Raw genomic sequence first — 20,284 nt, forward strand, 5'->3', positions numbered from 1 at the left:
AGATAATAGTCTAGTTGGGGAGACAGTATACATAAAAAGGTATCTAGAACTTAACTTTGATATTATGAAGTGCCCCTTTATCAAGGGCATTCTAAGAATTGTCAGAAAGGTGTCATTGCTTTCTCAAAACTTAAGTCATTTAAATATTTTTTAAATTATAAAATAAAGCAATCTTAAAAAAATATATCTAAATATATATCCAGTTGGTACCATAACAATACAGAGAACTATTCTTATTGCTATAAAGTTCAATAATGTGTATTTTTCTAATGGGATATGTGCTAAAGTAAAAAGAGAACTGCAGAAATCGTCTTACACTGTCTATAATGATCATGTTGGTGGGCAGTGTTAGTGTTGTTGTTCTGAGATTGTGTGGGATAAAAATACTGTAGGATAAGGCAAGTGAATAATGTGGTATTCTAATCCTATCATTCTATTTGTTGCTTAAGACTGGGATTCTTCGAAAAAGAGAACAGATTATTGGTCAGCTGCTAGAATACATAAGAGACACATTCTTAACATTACATGCTTTCTGGTTTTATGGAAATGAATTATACCTAAATCTGATCAAGCATCTACCAAGGAAATAGGACAAAAATGCCACTGAAGGGATGCAATTGGCATGATTATTTCTTCAATAAGTTGCAAGGGGGAAAAAGTGATGGAGGGGAACTTATAGAATGAGACGTACTTAGGAGATATCAAACAGTCATAGTGATCGAACTGATCTGGACCTTGAATCAAAGAAACTTAAAAATTGAAAAAAATTATAATTTATGACAACCAGAAATTTGAATAGTGACTGGTTAATGATATTAAGGAATACTGTTAACTTTTCAGATGTGATATGGTATTTCAGCTATGTTTAATTTGGGGGGGGGGGATATTTATTAACATCTTTGAGTCTCAATTTCCTTATCTGTGTCATTAACAATTCATAGAGTTTTAAGTGTTAAATAAGATAAAGCACTAACATAGAAAGTATTTTATGTACTCTCTGGCACATAGTAGATTTACAATATGTTTAGGCGATTCATTTATTTAATCTATTAAAAATATTTAAAGATAACATGTAGGCTAACCGCCTTTTCAGCTTTCAAGCATGTCTCTTTGATGGGTCTGATGGCAATAGACTATTAGGGATGATTAATGGCTTTATAGTTATTAGCCATGGATCTGATTTTCTTTTATCAAATACAATATTATGAAGAGTCCCAAACACATAAAATAAAAGCTGAGACACTTTGAATTCAAGGCAGCAATGGTATCCCTTTCATGGTATGATCCAACACAGAATTTAAACACCTGTTATTTGAATTATGTCTGAGTTATTGCTAATTTTGAATTAATTGAGAGCCTTGATTTAATTTATTTCAGAAGGGTGGATTTCCTATTAAATCTCAGTATCAACTGAACATGTATTATGTAATATGTGCCAGTTATTGTGCTGGTTGCTACAAAGATGCAGAGTTCTTTACTTTCAGGAGCTCACAATCTAGGGGAGACAGCCAGGTAAGTATGTTAGTGCAGAAAATATGATATATTGCATATATTCACAAATGATCACCTTAAGAAGGAAGTTACTAAGATGAGACCCTTTCACATAAAGAGAAAAACTATGTGCAAAGGCTCCTGACTTCCAGAACATTACAATGGTCTGTTTTTCTCCAACTGTACTTATTGCTTCTCAGTTTCTTTTGCTGGTTTCTTCTCACATTTCTTACATTGAAATATATATATTCACTTCATAGATCAACTTATATATATATATTATTTATAAGATAATGACTCCCAAACATATAACAACAGCCCAAACATATAACCACCTCTCTCCTAATTTCCAAACTGTGTTTCATCTCTATTTGGGTATCTAAAAAGCCTCTGAAGTCAGCTCCTCTTTTGTCTCCACATCTCAGTTAATGACAACTCAGTTCTAGTTCTTCAGGCTAAAGTCCCTTGATGTCATCCTTGACTCAGTTCTCTCCCTCGCCCTGTCCCCTTCCTTTCTCCCTTTCTTCCTCACTCTATCCTCCTCCCTTCTCCCTTTTCTCCTTTTCCCCTCCTCCCTACCCCCTCCCTCTCTCCTCTTTCATCTCTCATCTCTCCTCTCTCCTCTATCTCTTTGTCTCCATATCTGTTCTTCCAAAATTTCTGTCAGTTCTAACTTCAAAATATATTCAGAATTTGACCACTTTTCACCATCTCCATTCCTGTCTGGTATTTTTGTTGCCTGCAGGCTATTCTCAGCAGAGAAACAGAGTGATTCTATTAAAGGATGTCATATTGTGTCATCCCTCCATTCCAGTGGTTCTCAGCTGGAGGGATATATTGCTCTCCTGGGGAAATTGGCGATCAATGTCAAGACATTTTTGGTTATCAGGACTGGTAGGAGTGTGTGTGTGTTGGCTGGGGGGGCGGGGGACGGGGGTAGGGAGAAGATGCTGCTAACATCAAGTGGGTAGAAGTTAGGGATGCTGCTAAACATTCTACAATGTCAATAATGACACTCAAAACCCTAAAAAGACTTGACATTTCAACCCTTATAGTAGCCTAAAAAGCCTTCATTTTAATGTGTCTCTCTACCTCACCAAAGTTTATAGGACCAATCAGTAAAGTAGCTAGTGCTCTACTTTTTTTAATTCTATGATTTAAATATTAAAGAGGAAATGAAATATTTTCAAGATATTTCTCTTTTTGTTTAAATTCCTACTTATGTTCACTAGGGGGAGCACTTCACTACTAAATAATACCCTAAAATCTTCATTTGTTGTGCAGCCAGCCATGGGAGGCACTGTAATAAGAGCAAGCATTCTCATCGCTACTCTTTGCAACAGCAAGTTTTATTAAATATGGGCTAGGTATTGTTATAAATGGGAAAACCTATTTGCAAAAGCAATTGGTTTTGCATAATTCCAGAATACAACTTTTCAATTCAGTCAACCAATTAGCTCACACACACAAAAAGAATTTAAGATGTTTGCCTTTGGAAGTATCAATTTTGAATTCAGAAGTTTTATTTGAAAAATAATTGCTTTTAATATCTGTCTTGATATTCCTTTCTCTCCAAAGCCTGTGAGGATAATAGTTAGTTCCTCTACCCACTATACCTGGCGGCAACATGATGAGTCAGTGAATCAGCAGCCTAAGTCAAAAACCCTCCATGGAGTTATACAATATACAGCCCATGGTTGATGGCCTGAGACTTGGAACACCTGCTGGCTGGAATGGTGTGCTCTGAACCGAGCTACTGCATGTATTGGACAGCTCCTGAATGATCACTTCTAGATTTTGCTCATCTTTGTGAACTTCCTGTGGTATGGACTTTTCTTTGAGAGGTTAGTTAAGGCCTCCCTTATTTGTAATGGGAAAGATCTTCCAGGATACCAGGGACTCATATGGATGGGGCCATTTAGCTTCTATTGAAAGCCCCTCTTTTCATATTCTTAATTGTTAACTTAAGCTAGAAAAATCATTTCTGCCTTGCCCATATAACAACTAACCAAACTGTTAGCTATTTCTAGTCATGATGAGAACTGTAAATTTTCTTTTAATAAAATCACTAACTTCTGTTGAGTGAATGGCGAACATTATTGAGGCATTGGGCCAAATGTATTACATGCATTATCATCCTATATAATAAAAGCCTAATATGCAAATTGACCGAATGGTGGAACGACTGGCGGAATGACCAGTCACTATGACGCACACTGACCACCAGGGGGCAAATTCTCAACACAGGAGCTGCCCCCAGGCCCCAGGACAGCCAAGGAGGGTGCCAGTGGGCCCCCCCCCCCCCCCCGCATCACCCCGCCAGTTGCCCCGCAGAGAGAGGCAATTGGCAGTGGCGGGGAGCAGGGCCGGCGAGCAGGCAGCGCCAGGCTGGCCAAGGGGGGTGCCAATGGGAGCCCCTGATTGCCCTGCCGGTTGCCCCACAGATCAGCCCTGATCACCAGCCAGGCCTAAGGACCCTACCCGTGCATGAATTTTGTGCACCAGGCCTCTAATTCTGAATAATAAACTAAGCGTGTTTCAAGTATGTCAGGCCTGGCTTAAGAGATTCACTGAAAATTAATAAATGGAAATGGAAATAATGATGCAGTAGAATAAGTGTGAGAGGGTAATCTGAGAAGCCTGGAGTGTAGCTAGAAGGAAAGCGGAGCATTAGGAAAAATGGAGTTCAGATAGAAATCAACAAACACCAAAGGCCAGCATAATTAATGCATCCATTTGTTTACACTAGAAAGACTTTATACAAGTCGACATAGTCTGGGTTATGGCATAGTTATCCTACAGCAGGGTGTCTTCATAGTCAAACTAGCAGTTAAAACTAACGGTTGGTAAATATATATATATGATGTAACATATATGATATATGTATATCCTATATAATAAAGAGGTAATATGCAAACTGACCGTCACGCCCCCACACAAGATGGCTGCCCCCATGTGGGCATAAGATGGCCACCACAAGATGGCAGGGGAGGGCAGTTGTGAGCGATCGGGCCAGCAGGGGAGGATAGTTGGGGGCAACCAGGCCAGCAGGGGAGGGCAGTTGGGGGTGACTGGGCCTACAGGGGAGGGCAGTTGGGGGGGACCAGGCCTGCAGAGGAAGGAGGACAGTTATGGGGGACCAGGCGGCAGGGGAGCAGTTAAGTGTCAATCAGGCTGGCAGAGGAGTGGTTAGGGGGTGATCAGGCTGACAGGCAGAAGCAGTTGGGGCAATCAGGCAGATGAGAGGTTGGGAGCCAGCAGTCCAGGATTGCGAGAGGGTTGTCCGACTGCCCTGTGGGATCGGGCCTAAACCGGCAGTTGGACATCCCCCAAGGGGTTCCAGATTGGAGAGGGTGCAGGATGGGCTGAGGGACAATCCCCCTCCCCCAGTGCACGAATTTCATGCACTGGGCCTCTAGTGTGTATATATATATATATTCACATCTGCATTCTTATTACTCTACATTATTTTTAAATTATCTTTTTTCTAATATAAATTTTATTAATACAAGCTGGAGGTTTAAAAATGGTTGCAGGAATTCAGCTACTTCTTTCAGAAATCATTCCCAAGTGCCTCTCAAAAAGAATAAAAAGCATTTTATATAATGTTTTCTTTATATCAGCTTCTGGTTTCCTTCAGCGTAGCAGCACTGACCAATGTCAGGCTTCTGATGTCACTGGCTGCCTGCTGCTATGGTGACCAAGACGGGCTCCAATTCCTGATCATCCATGCCGGTGAGGTAGCCCGGTTCCGGACTATAAATATCTCTGTGGCTGCACAGAGTAGAGGGAGAAAGGGCAATGTCAGTATTTAGTCTCTCCTGTGGGTAAAGAAGCATGAGGATGTTGTGATAGAAATTATTCTTAAAACATAAAGCACTACACATTTTCTATGTTCTATAAATAACTGTGCTATCTGTCTCAAAACACTGGAGTAAGACAACCTTTTGTGAAGAGTGCAAAAGAAACATTTCAGGTAGGAATAGGGCTATGAATTCAGCTTGTGCACACAGATTGTTTGTACTAGGATATGAAATGAAAGTCATGAGTGAAACAACAAGCTACAATAGATGGTAGATACCAAAGTGAGATGGGCCACCCCGGAAACTTGTGAAAAGAAGGTAACTGAAAACCCAGGACACATTTCTTAACCCCTCACCAACAATGAGGGGCTAGACAGGTTGAAAGTGGTACCTATGAAAAGATTTGCGTGGAGAGAGCTGAACTGTAAGCCCTTTCTCTGCAACCAAGGCTAACACCCCATAAAAGGAGAGAATTTTCAATGAACTCATTTGAAGAGCTTGATATGTTCCCCACACTGGAGTGTGACTTCTCCCTGGAAAATCTAAAATCTGGCAGATACAACTGGCTTGGCTGGCTTCTCTGATGGTACCAACAAAGGAAACGTTGCTGCATTAAGACTGATTTTCATTTTCAGGGATTATTGGGTCCAAGATATGTGAGTAGTGTTTCCAATTGTGGGAGATGTGATTCAGCCAGTGTGGAGTTGTTCCAAATTTTGCCCAAGAGGACTGCTTTGGGTTAGTAGGAGATGAGCAGTGAGAGGATTCCAGCAAGGAGTCTTCATTGAATAGCCAAAAGAAAAACCAGAGTTTTAAGAATGTACAGTGAGCTATAGGAAAATATCTTCTTGCCCATGTTGTAGAAAGTAAGATAAAGAGTTCCCAGGGGCATGGAGGGAGATCTCAAAAGAACTTGTTTAAGCACCAACTCTGCCACTCATCCCATCATAAGAAATCAGCTTTAAACATTTTTTCTCCACTTCTCCCTTTCATCCTGTTTTCCTCTCTCCTGTGCCTGCTTTAGTTTTTCTCTTTCCTTTCTTTTCATCCTTTGTTAAAAATTGATCATCTTTACCTGCTTTATTGATGGGTTATTATTATTGTAGTCTCTGTTGGCTTGCTCATATATCTAATTTCCTCTCCCCTGCTCCAAGTCTACACATGCTTCTCCTTTCTCTTTCTTCACTAGTCAATTTTTTATGCTTGTTTTTCCTCTCTTTTCTTGCTCTCTTCTTCTCTTAGTTGTTTAGTTAGTTCTACTCAATAAGCCTAATTGCTCTCTCCTCTACTCTCCTTTTCAAAAATGGATGAATAAATTAATATATATATATCATTTTATTTTTTAAATTTTTATTAGCATTTTTAATTTTTTAATATTTTCTTTTTACTTTATTGGTTTTCTTTTTCTTCTCTTCTTATCCACTCATCCTCTTTCTACCTCCTCTATACTGAACCATGATTCTTCCCCTATTCATTCAATTCCTTAACCTTACTTTCCGTATATAAGCTCTGCCTCTACAGATTCTGTCCCCCTCTTTTTCTGGGTGTTTGTTGTTTGCATTTTTTGGTTTATCTGTTTGTTTTGTGGTGTTTTCTCCCCACATTTTTTCTTCTTTTTCTTTTGTCTCTTACCTCTTCCCCTCTACCCCCCACCCATATCATCTTTGCTCTCGTTTCTCTCTCCTAATTCTCTTTTCTTTGGTAGTTACTTTTATTGGGGTTATTTGTGTCCTGAGTACATTCAGGTTTTGTTCCCTTTGTGTCATGTCTTGTTGAGTTGTATTTTGTGCTGTTTGGTTAATGTGGTAGAGAGTGAGCCACATAACCAGACACCTTGAGAGGAGACTCCATCCACGAATGGGATAACAGCACTCAAGACCCAAATATACCAAGAGAACTCAAATATCCCAAGTAAGGGGCTTCCCTAGAATACCCAGCCCAGAAGACCAGAGAGATTGCACCACTGGGACCCACAAAACATCTGCTATATAAGATAAACTCAAAATGTCTGGATGCATAGCAGTTTGATCTAATACATAGAAACAATCACAAAGGAATAGCAAAAGATGGGGAGACAAGAAACAACCCCCATACGAAAGAAAAGGAGGAATCACCAGAAAAGGAAATAAATGAAATGGAGGCAAGTAATTTGTCAGAGAAAGAATTCAGAGCAATGGTTATAAGGACACTGAAAAGAATGGAAGACAAATTCAACAACATGTGTAAGAATCAAGAGGAAATAAGAAGAATCAAGAGGAAATAAAGAATGACATAACTACAATAAAGAACACAATGGAAAGTTTCAACAACAGACTACAAGAAGTTGAGGACCGCATCAGCAAGTTAGAAGACAAGGTAGAAAAACACCCAAGCAGAACAGCAACTGGAATAAAAACTTAAAAAGCAGGAGGAGAGTCTAAGGGAGCATTGGGACAACATGAAATGAAACAACATCCACATAGGGTTGCCAGAAGGAGAGGAAGCTGAGTAAGGAATAGAAAACCTGTTTAAAGAAATAATGACAGAAAACTTCCCTGATCTGGGGAAGAAAAAAATCATATAAGTCCAAGAAGCACACAGAGTCCCAAACAAGATAAACCCAAAAAGACCAACCCCAAGACACATTATAATTAAATTGGCAAACAACAACAAAAGAGAACCCAGAAATCAACCCAAGCCATTATGCTCAATTAATATTTGACAAAGGAGGCAAGAGGATACAACGGACTCAAGATAGTCTCTTCAATAAATGGTGTTGGGAAAATTGGACAGATACATGCAAAAAAAATGAAACTAGACCACCAATGTACACCATACACAAAAATAAACTTAAAATGGACAAAGGACTTAAACATAAAATGGGGAAGAATAAAATCTTAGAAGAATCCATAGGCAGCAAAATATCAGACATATGTAATAGCAATATGTTTACCGATACAGCTCCTGGGGCAATGGAAATTAAGGAGAAAATAAACAAATGGGACTACATCAAAATAAAAAGCTTCTCTACAGCAGAAGAAACCATCAACAAAACAAGAAGAAAGCCCACTGCATCGGAGAACATTACCAATGTTATATCTGATAAGGGCCTACTCTCTAAAATTTATAGGGAACTCATACATCTTAACAAAAGGAAGATAAACAATCCAATCAAAAAATGGGCAAAGGACTTAAATAGATACTTTTCAAAAGAGGACATAAAGAAGGCCGGGAGACATATAAAAACATGTTCAAAGTCACTAATCATCTGAGAGATGCAAATCAAAACAACAATGAGGTACCATCTCACACCTGTCAGAATGGCTATCATCAACAAATCAACAAAAAAGTGCAGGAGAGGATGTGGAGAAAAAGGAACCCTCATGCACTTCTGGTGGGAATGAAGACTGGTGCAGCCACTGTGAAAAACAGTATGGAGTTCCCTCAAAAAATTAAAAATGGAACTCCATTTGACCCAGTAATCCCACTTCTAGGAATATATCCCAAGAAGTCAGAAACACCAATCAGAAAGGATATATGCACCCCTATGTTCATAACAGCACAATTTTCAATAGCTAAGATTTGGAAACAGCCTAAGTGCCCATCAGCCGATGAGTGGATTAAAAACTATGTTACATCTACACAATGGAATACAATGCTCCTATAAAAAAAGGAATTCTTTAAAAATATATTTTATTGATTTTTTTACAGAGAGGAAGGGAGATGGAGAGCGATAGAGAGAAACATCGATGAGGGAGAAACATTGATTCAGCTGCTTCCTACACACTCCCTACTGGGGATGTGCCCAAAACCAAGGTACATGCCCTTGACTGGAATCAAACCTGGGACTCTACAGTCCGCAGGCCGACGCTCTATCCACTGAGCCAAACCGGTCAGGGCTAAAAAAGAAGGAATTCTTACCATTGCAGCTGCATGGATGGAACTGGAGAGCATTATGCTAACCAAAATAAGCCAGTGGGAGAAAGATAAATATCACATGTTCTCACTCATTTGTGGAATATAATGAACAATATAAACCGATGAACAAAAATAGATCCGGAAGCATCAAACAGATCATCCAACCTAAGGCAGTGTGGAGTGGGTAAGGGATCAACCAAAGGACTTGTATGCATGCATATGAGCATAACCAATGGACACAGACAGTAGGGGGAAGAGGGCATGTGCTGGGGGGTAGGAATGGCTAGGGAGAGGTCAATGGGGGAAAAGGAGACTTATGTAATACTTTAAACAATAAAGAATTTAAATTAAAAAACCACAACAATGATGGAGGCTTAAAATTTTAAAAAGCACATAATTAAATATATAGTAGAGATTAAAACACACACACACACACACACACACACACACACACACACAACCACGAAAAAAAAATGTGATAAAACCAAACATTTCACTAAATGGAGAGGATAGTCATTGCTAAGATTGGATAAGTGGAAAAATAACGACAAGAAATACATCCAAAATACAAAGCAGAAATAATGAGAAAATATATTCATTTCTTTATAATATAGATTCAGGAGTCCTGACATGCAAAGCAATAATAATTTTAAAAAGAGTTCTAAAATAAAAAATGTAAAAGGAACAGAAGGAATAGAGACATACATTAAATTATAGTGAAATCATCCCAGAGCTATGAAAGGCTTGAGTCTATGTATTAAAAGGAATTAATACATTTCTGGTAGTGTTGATTTTTAAAAAAAATCCTGGTAAAATGTCTATATTCCAAGGCTAAAAAGAAAAAATCTAATAAGCTTCCAGACCAAAAAAAAAAGGTTTCTTGCAAAGGAAAAGGAATTAGACTCTCATCTGTAACACCAGAAGCTATAGTGAACCAACATCCCACAAACCACTTACAGAAAGAGGCAGCTATGAAGGAATCCTACTCTAGCCAAGTATCATTCTCCTGTCAAGAAGAATGTGGATGTGCTAGTTATCAAAGACTGTATCACCCATGTTCTACATATGAGAAAACTATTCTAGAAAAGACACTAAACAAAGGAACTAGGAAAAGAAATCCAGTATGGAGGTGTGGCAGAGAGGAAATGGTGAGCAATGAAGTTTGCAAGATATATTTATCTTTATATCTAAACAGATAATGTTAGCCTGGGGTCTTTTAATATCTTGAAGTGATAAAAATGAACTCTTGAAAAAGAAGGAACTACAAAGATTTTGACTATCTCCTTTAAATATAGGAGCTGGAGATAGGAAACGACTAAATAATTCCATTCTCAAAGTTTCAAGCAAGCAAGGGAGGCAGCAAATGACAGACAGCAGGAGAAAGGGGAATCTATCGATATATATAAAAGGCTAATATGCAAAGTGTCCCCTCAGGAGTTCGACTGGGAGTCTGGGATTTTGATCGCTTGCTATGATGTGAGCTGACCACCAGGGGGGAGTGTGGAATGAAGGAAGGCCCCGGCTGGCAGCTGGAAGACCCCGATTGGCCCTGCTCGCCAGCCAGGCCTAGGGACCCTACCTGTGCATGAATTTTGTGCACCGGGCCTTTAGTGAGCATATAAAGGATTGAAGAGAAAATAAAAAGATAGAACCATTGAGGTGGGAGAAACCAATTGGTGTCTTTTCTTCAATGAAATAGGAAAAGATGAGTGTGATTGTGAGCACAGGAAAGGGTTGTGGCCATTAATGAAATGAAAGGGAGGTACAACTTATAAGATATTGGGGGGAAACTAGGCTGAAAGCAGCTTGATCAAATCCATAAAAATAATGAAAAGGAAAAATGAAAGCATCATTTAAAAATAACTACAGGAAGAGAGAAGTGGCAAGTAATGTGTAAAAAGACAAGAATCTAGCATGAATATAATCATGTTTTTAAATATACAAAAATTAGATGTATTTATTTTTTAAAATGACATAGTGCTGAAGAGTTTTTTTATTTTTAGAAAAAACTGTTCTGCTTTAAGTAAATAAAGAGAATTTTGCATTTAAAATAACAATAAAGATAAATTTTAACAAGGATATACAAAATAAAAGTGGGATAACAACTCATGTATCCTGAACTGCAGGAAAAAGAGTAATTTGGGAAAGTAATTTTTCCTGACCACTAAAGTTTAAGTCAAACAATTTAAACTAGTTTTTGATGATTCCCTCCAACTCCTACTAGTAAATAACACTTTGTAGCATTGTTACATGGCAATTGTTGAAAACACTTTAACTTTTCCTTAACTCAAAGACAATATATCTCTCATTAGATTTAGCACAGTGTTGCATAGAGACCACAGATGTATTGGTTAAGAACAGAGGCTTTAGAGTTACATTTTGGTTCAAGGCCAGACACTGTCACTATCTGGCTGTGCATCGGTGAGTGAGTTACTTAACCTCTCTGAGCCTCTGTTTTATCATTCGCTAAAATGGAGGTTAATCACACGGTGTTGTTAAGTGTAAATAAAGCACAGAAGATGCTGATCCCATTTCCTGGCACATAGTTAGTGCTCAGTAAATGGGCTATTTTTATTTCCTAAAAATGGAATCTGATTGGACAACTTGCTCACTTGAAAAAGTTCTTGATATTTACTTGCTTTTAAATTATTTGTCTCTTTCATGAGAAAGGGATATCTATGCCATTGCGTAACCTTCAGAGCTGAGTTTCTATAAAATTATCGAATTAAAGGCCTGTGATGTATGGAAAGAAGTGTGAGATTGGGAATCAGGAAACCTTGAAAAAATAACTTTTTTGCATCTCATTTCCCCCCCTCACTTAAAGTGTCACAATAATATTGCAGTAACCATCAATCCTCAGGGCTATGAGAAGCAAATAAGATCATGATTATAAAAATTCCTCTATACAATTGATTGCCATCAAATATTGTTGTTATTACAGACCATCTAGCAGATCTTTCCTTGCCAGCTGAGCTGAGCTCAGTCCACTGGGGTACTTTAAACACAGCGCAGTCAGAATTCTGCTATGCACTAGGAAGCTGCCAAAGTTAACAAGTTACATGCCCTTTCACTGAATGTCCTTCAAGACTACAAGTTCTCAGTATGGTTCAGAGCTAGCAAAAGGGCTGTCTTTATGTCCACAGAATCTTCAAATAACAGATTTTTTAAAAATTTAATCTTTTATTATTCAATTACAGTTGCCATACAATATTGCATTAGTTTCAGGTGTATACCCCAGTGATCAGACATTATATAACTTACTAAATGAACATCCTGATAAATCTAGTACCCATATGACATCATATATAGTTATTGGAATATCATTAACTGTATTCCCTATGCTGTACTTAATTTACACTCCCATGACTATTCTGTAACAAACCAATTTGGGCTTAATCCCTTCACCTTTTTCATGCATTCTCCCCAAACCCCCTCCCATCTGGCAACTGTCAAAATATTCTCTGTATCTACGAGTTTGTTTCTGTTAGACTTGTTTATTTTGGTTTTTTTCCAGATCCATTTGTTGATAGATATGTATTTATTGCCATTTTATTTTTCATATTTTTTGTCATTTTATTTCTTCTTAAAGAAGACCCTTTAAAATTTCATGTAATACTGGTTTGGTGGTGATTAACTCCTTTAGCTTTTCCTTGTCTGGAAAGCTCTTTATCTGTCCTTTGATTCTAAATGATAGCTTTGTGGACTAGAATAATCTTGGTTTTAGAGTCTTGCTTTTCATCACTTTGAATATTTCTTTTTTTTTTTTTTTTTAGAGCTATATACTTTTATTTATAGGCAATTTTTAAAAACTACATATATTTTTATTTCAGAGAGGAAGGGAGAGAGATAGAAACATCAATGATGAGAGAGAATCATTAATCAGCTGCCTTCTGCATGTCCCTCACTAGAGATCGGAGCCTGCAAGCCAGGCATGTGCCCTTGACCAGAATCCAACCTGGGACCCTTCAGTTCGCAGGCCGATGCTCTATCCACTGAGCCAAAACAGTCAGGGCTATTTGTAGGCAATTTTTAAAATATCAGAACAAAATTACAACAATAAACACTTGTAAAACTAGTATTTCACATGTAGAATAATAAATATTTAAAACTACTTTCACATGTAGCACTCTAATGAATAGGGAGATTTAGACCCAAATTATAAAATGTGTCTAGTCATTATCTGGAAACATTTTATATTTTAAAACACCTAATGTTATAGGAAATATTTTATATTACTTCTGTCAAGGTTTCAGTTAAGTGTTGGTTACAGGTATGGAAAGAGCAGGTAGCCAAGTTCAATCATAGTAGGTTTTCCTTGTTCAGAAGGGCAATGGTATGCAGGATATCTGCAGTGACCACAGTTGACTAAACTGAATATGGAGGGAAGCGAATACAGAAGGGGTCTGATTTTCTTCTCGACAGATTAGGTTTTTCTGTTACTTTGCTCCTATGCTTTACTTTTCCACTGGGGGACTCATTAAAATTTTAATTAGTCGCTTGCATAACTTTTTAATTTGTGCCTAAAACCATCTGAGGGGCAAGGACCAGTTGGCTATCTCCTCATTCAGTCATTAGTCCCTAACACTGGCTAGACATGTCCAGTAAATACTGAATGAATTTGGTTTAAATTTTAGTGTAATATTAAGGCATTTTAGAATTGAGGAAATGTATTTGTCTTATCTGCTTAGTGGCTGCAGGACTGCTTTTTGAGTTTTATATATACCAGGTAAGCGCCAGGTGAAGTATAATGGCCCTGTTAGGTCTTAATGCTTCTTTGTTATATGCTATCATAGCATTCTATACTCATCTTTTTAGGTTTCCTCCACATTTTACTTTAGTTGTTCAGTGATTTGTCTTTCATTGCTATATGGTAATGAACTCACTGAGGTCCAGGATTATGGTTTACTCACCACTGTATATACTCACTGTCTAGCATAACATCTGGGTGGGCATTCAGATATCTGAGATTAGTACAAATAAGTGCCCTGACCGGAAATTGAACCGTGACCTCCCGGTTCATATGTGACACTCAACCACTGAGCCATGCTTGCTGGGCTCTTTTTTTTTTTAAATCCTTACCCAAGGAGTGAGGATATTTTTTCCATTGATTTTTTTAGAGAGAGTGGAAGGGGGGGAAAGGAGGGAGGGAGGGAGGGAGGGAGGGAGGGAGGGAGGGAGAGAGAGAGAGAAGGAGAGGGAAAGGAAGGGAGGGGGGAGAGGGAGAAGGAGAAAGAGAGAGAGAGAGAGAGATCATTGTGAGACACACTGATTGGTTGCCTCCCACAAGGCCAATGATGGGTGGGAATTCAACCTGCAACCCAGGTGGGTGCCCTTATTGAACCCACAAGACAATAAGGTTCTGGTCTGTATCAAATAATCTTAGGAACAAAGCACTGACCACAGAGAGTTTCAATCACACTGGAGATTAACAGGTGGGCCTCAGCTGTGGTTCAGCTCCAGGCCCATGAAAGCAGTGAAACCATACCAATCCAAGCCATGGCTGGCATCAGGACTGGACACAGACACGCTGGTCAGCTACCCCTACCCTAGTGTCAGCCAGTCAAACAGAGGCCAGGACCCTGACTCCCTTAGTCACCATGCGTAGTGGTTTCCCCCTAAAGAACCCATCCCCTGGAAGCCATCAGGAGCCAGGTCTCTGAGCATTAAATGAGCTCACTTGACTCTGGGCTTGCGCCACCTTCTAGAGCAGCGGTTCTCAACCTGTGGGTCGCGACCCCTTTGGGGGTCGAACGACCCTTTCACAGGGGTCGCCTAAGACCATGGGAAAACACATATATAATTACATATTGTTTTGGTGATTAATCACTACGCTTTAATTATGTTCAATTTGTAACAATGAAAATACACCCTGCATATCAGATATTTACATTACAATTCATAACAGTAGCAAAATTACAGTTATGAAGTAGCAACAAAAATAATTTTATGGTTGGGGGGCACCACAACATGAGGAACTGTATCAAAAGGTCGCGGCCTTAGGAAGGTTGAGAACCGCTGATCTAGAACGAAACCCTTGCTTTCTTTGCGGCAGGCTCCTGTTCCTGTCTCACGGGGCTTGGTGAGCGCAGGCAAAGGGACCCCTTCAGTCGGGTAACACATCTTTCTGTTGGCGTTCAAGAAAGCCAGGCTGGTCTTCTCAGTGGATCTGGGTCTTTGTTCAGCAGTTAAAGGCTGTGCGTGCACGTCTAGGCAGCACCTTTCAAGGGCCCTCACTTTTACCCCGAAGCCAATGAGGCTTAGGTAGCTCCCAAGTTAGCAGAAAACACCCAGCAGTGCCTGGCTCCACCCCGCCTAAACACCTGGAGGCTGCGGAGGCTGGGGACCTACGGCCTCACAGGAATCCCCGAGCGGAAAGGAAAACAAATACAAGCACCAACAAAGACAAAAGATACTGGACACCGGGCTGGGAGCGATTTTGTACATTTCGCCAATGACAAGCCCAGGGAGGCCTGTGTGGCGGCCTCACACACTCAAGGGATCTAAATAACCACAAAGGATGGTCTGAAATGGAAACTTCCTAACAAAAAGCAGGCTTGTCCTAGGCTACAATCGTCCCTGACAAAGGCCAACCTTGGCTTTAATCGAGCCCATTGTCTGCTCGCACCGAAGACCACGTGCCTTTGGAAGGTCAGGGCATCTTTCCTTTCTTCCGGACCCTCAGGGCGCAACCTGGGCACCTGGGCAGACGGCAATCCTCGCCCGCCCGGCGGATTAAAGAAGCACCTGCCTATCATTTCACTTTTCAGCCAATTCCAGCAATTTCCCCGCCTCGCTTTCCCCCGCCTCCCTAATCGCTCACGAATGGATTTCACGTAAACCAATTACGTCTTCCCCTTTGCTTCTAATGTACAACATAAGGTGCAGAATTGCCATTTTCCAGAGCATTTTTCCCAATCCCTTTAGATTTTGCTTCCCAGCAATGGTCAGTTCGGCTCAAATAAAGTCATAAAAATCCTCTACAGCAGTGGTTCTCAACCTTCTGGCCCTTTAAATACAGTTCCTCATGTGGTGACCCCCAACCATAAAATTATTTTCGTGGCAACTTCATAACGGTAATGTTGCTACTGTTATGAATCGTAATCTAAATATCTGGTATGCAGGATGGTCTTAGGCGACCCCTGTGAAAGGGTTTTTCGACCGCCACAGGGGTCGCGACCCACAGGTTGAGAACCGCTGCTCTACAGGTTCGAATGTTTCTCACGTTGACAATTTTAACACATTTAATTCTGTATCAAATTTAAAGGTATCCCCCCCCCCCCCCCCTTTTCTCAGAAAAACTCAGAATCAGAAAAACTGGGAAGCTGATAGTGGGCGGATGCGAGATGCCCGCCAAAGGCTCAGAGCCTGGGTCCCTCGCTCCCCCGCCCTAGCCCGCTCGCCCGCCCGCCAGGGGAACCTGGGACGGCGCGGCCGGCCGTGCCCGACACTCACCCTCGGCGCTGTCCCGGGCCGGGTGGAAGTCCTCGGAGCGGCCGTCGCGGAAGGCCCGGCACAGAGAGAGGCAGAGGAAGTCCAGCATCCAGCCAGCAGCTACCGCCTCGGCCTCCGCCACCAGGCCCGCGTCCTTCTCTTTCCCGGGGGCCCCCACCTCCACCTGGTCCTCGAGCAGCTCCTGGCTCTCCACCTGCTCCTCATAGTCTCTCGCCGTTTCCCACAACCCTGCCTCCGAGGGTCCCGCATCCGCCCCATCCGCACGCCCCCGGGAGTCGCGGGACCCTCCAGCGCCATGGCCCGCCATGTTCAATCGCTGGCGCGGTTTTTCCACTTTGAATATTTCTTAACAATCCCTTCTGGCCTGCAAAGTTTCTGTTGAGAAATCAGTTGACAGTCTTATGGGAGTTCCCTTGTAGGTGACTAACTGCTTTTCTCCTGCTGCTTTTAAGATTCTCTCTTTGTCTTTAACCTTGTGCATTTTAATTGTGATATATCTTGGTGTGGGCCTTTTTGGGTTCATCTTGTTTGTAACTCTCTGTGCTTCCTGGATTTGTATGTCTATTTCCTTCAGTAGGTTAGGGAAGTTTTCTGTCATTTTTTCAAATAGGTTTTCAATCTCTTGCTCTCCTCTTTCTCCTTCAGGTACCCTCATGATGTGAATGTTGGTATGCTTGAAGTTGCCCCATAGGCTCCTTAAACTATCCTCATTCACCAAGATTCTTTTTTCTTTTTGCTGTTCTGATTGGGTGTTTTTTGCTTCCTTATATTCCAAATTGCTGATTCAGTTCTTGGCTTCATCTACTCTGCCGTTGATTCTCTGTAAATTTTCTTCATTTAAGTTAGTGTATTCTTCATTTCTGACTTGTTCTTTTTTATGGTATCCATGTTCTTTTTTATGCTGTTGAAGTTCTCTCTAAGTTCAACTATTCTTTCCCTAAGTTCAATAAGCATCCTTAAAAACAGTGTTTTGAACTCTGCATCTAGTAGATTGTTTATCTCTGTTTTCATTAGTTCTTTTTCTGGAGTTTTGTTCTTTCATTTGGGACATGTTTCTTTGTCTCCTCATTTTGGCCTTCCTGTGTTTGTTTGTTTCCTTTTTTAAAAAAATTTAAATTCTTTATTGTTTAAAGTATTACATGAGTCTCCTTTTCCCACCATTGACCTCTACCTGGCCCCTGTGTTTGTTTCTATGTTTCAAGTAGAACCGCTATGTCTCCCAGGCTTGGTAGAGTGGTCTTATGTAGAAGGTGTTCTGTAGGGTTCAGGGGCACAGCCTCCCTGATCACCCAAGCTGAGAATTCCAGTTGTACCCCCCGCACCCCATGTGAGCTGTGTATACCCTCCTATTATAGTTGATCCTTGACTCATGTTGGCATGTCAACTGGAGAGATTTACCCCAAGGTCGATCTGCTGCAAAGACTGGCTACAACCACTGACATCATGGAGGTGTTTGGGTTATAATGCCAACCCACAGCTGTCCACCAGGTGTGCTGGCTCTGTGGCCTCCTTGGGAGGTATAGGCCAAGATCAGTGGTCACCTGTGTTCTGCCCAGGGCTTGAGCAGCTGCCTGCTATTTGTCCTGGGCTTGGAGGTGCCCAGGACAGGCCAGGCTGTGGAACACATCCAGCTACTGCTGCTTGTGTTTACCTGGAGCCACTTAGAGAGGGGTAAGGGGCATGCTAAGGCCAGATGCTGCTTGAGAGATTTTAGAAAAGTCTGAAGTGTGAGCCAAGACAGGCCATTCCACTGGAAACAGCTTGGGGTAGGCCTGCAAGTTTGGTAGGGTGAGGTCTCAGGGAATCACCAGGGTGGGGGCAAACAGTGATAGCCAGGTTGGTGGAGACTCAGATATAGCACCCACTTCCCAGCTCTGTGGAGGGGAGTGCTTATCCAAGGACCAGTAGCCTCTGCCAGGTACTTTTGTCTGGGAGAAAGCTGTCCCCCAGTTCTTGCCCTGATGCCAGACACCTCAGTTCCTCCTCATATGCCCCTGATGCCTTTTGAGCTGCCACCCCAGTGCTGGAGCTCAGTCATAGGAAATTCCTGAGCAGGCCCTTTAAGAACTGCCTGGGACTCCAGCAGCCTCCATTGGACTCAGCCTCAATTTTCACTGTTGTTTTTTTCTTTTTTCTTTTTTACAGACAGAAGTTAAGGGGATTTCTCTTCTCAGCACTGAAACCCTGGACTTGGGGACATGATGTGGGGCTGGGCCCTCTTGCTCTTCAGTGGGGAACCTCCGCAGCTGAGATATCCCTCCCGATTTTTAGCTGCCACATGTGGGTGTGGGACCAGCCTGTTTCTCATCTCTGCTCCTCCTACCAATGTCCATGTGGTTTCTTATTTGAATCCCTAGTTGTAGGGCACAGAATCATGCAGTATAAGTACAGCATAAGTACCTGTGGGTGAGGGGCTTTGTGTGTGCTGGCACTGAGGTATCTCTGAGCTACTACAGGGGCCACATGTTATGCGTTGACTTATGATACGTAGTTTAGCTTGCTTTTGTGCAAACTTTGGAATAAAAATTTTCTGACAGCTTTTGTATTTGTACTTTAAAAAAATGCATTAGATAAGAGATTTGTAGGCCCACTCTAGAGTTTTATTAGTTCAGGCTGCTCTGTGTGCTTCCTCATAAAGTTATATACATAAGTACATGACAGCAACCCACATATGCTGTGCTCAGTTAAATGTGAGGCAACATTTAGATGCATCCCCTGGATGTGTGGCATTTTCATGGAGAAATAGAAGTTTTAGGAAATATGTGAATGGGTAACATGTGATCCAATTATATTATAGATAGATTTAGCATTTGTGAGTTTGTGGTGCTTTCTAACTTTTAATAAGCTGAATAAGCTCAATTTTACAATACAGTCTTCCAGTATTTTCCAGCTTATAAATGCAGATAAAATATCAACGATAAAAGTAAACCTTAAAGTTTGAATTCTACATGCAAAATGAAATGAATAAAGCCACTTGAAACAGCCAGTATGAGATACTGGAGATGAATTGCCTGAGTTTCACTTATAACTTTACCACCTAAAAGCTGAGAATCTTGGCCATATTACTTAACTTTTATGTGCCTCAATTTCTTTTTTTAATATATATATATTTTATTGATTTTTTACAGAGAGGAAGAGAGAGGGATAGAGAGTTAGAAACATCGATGAGAGAGAAACATCGATCAGCTGCCTCTTGCACACCTCCTACTGGGGATGTGCCTGCAACCAAGGTACATGCCATTGGCCGGAATCGAACCTGGGACCTTTCAGTCCGCAGACCGATGCTCTATCCACTGAGCCAAACCGGTTAGGGCAATGCCTCAATTTCTTTATCTATAACATGGAACTAGAATCAATTTTATAAGGTTGTTGAAGGATTAAATGGGATAACACCTAGCTTAAAAACACTGTTTGACATGTAGTAAGTGCTCAATAAAATAAAACTCATGATAATTATCATTTCCTGACTCTGATAGGTATCATGAAAATTGATCAGCCCTCTGCCTCAGCCATGCCAGGACATGCTTGGTGTTGGAGATTCATCTACTTTTGCGTATCCACTGGTATTATATCATCTAGTTTCTATCTTATGAAAATTTACCAATGACTTTTCTACATTGATATTCCCTTTCCCATTCTCT

The sequence above is a fragment of the Myotis yumanensis genome, unplaced genomic scaffold (genome assembly GCF_028538775.1).
Source record: "Myotis yumanensis isolate MYYU_CA2020_CCGP unplaced genomic scaffold, mMyoYum1.0.hap1 SCAF_10, whole genome shotgun sequence".
Classification (NCBI taxonomy): Eukaryota; Metazoa; Chordata; class Mammalia; order Chiroptera; family Vespertilionidae; genus Myotis; species Myotis yumanensis.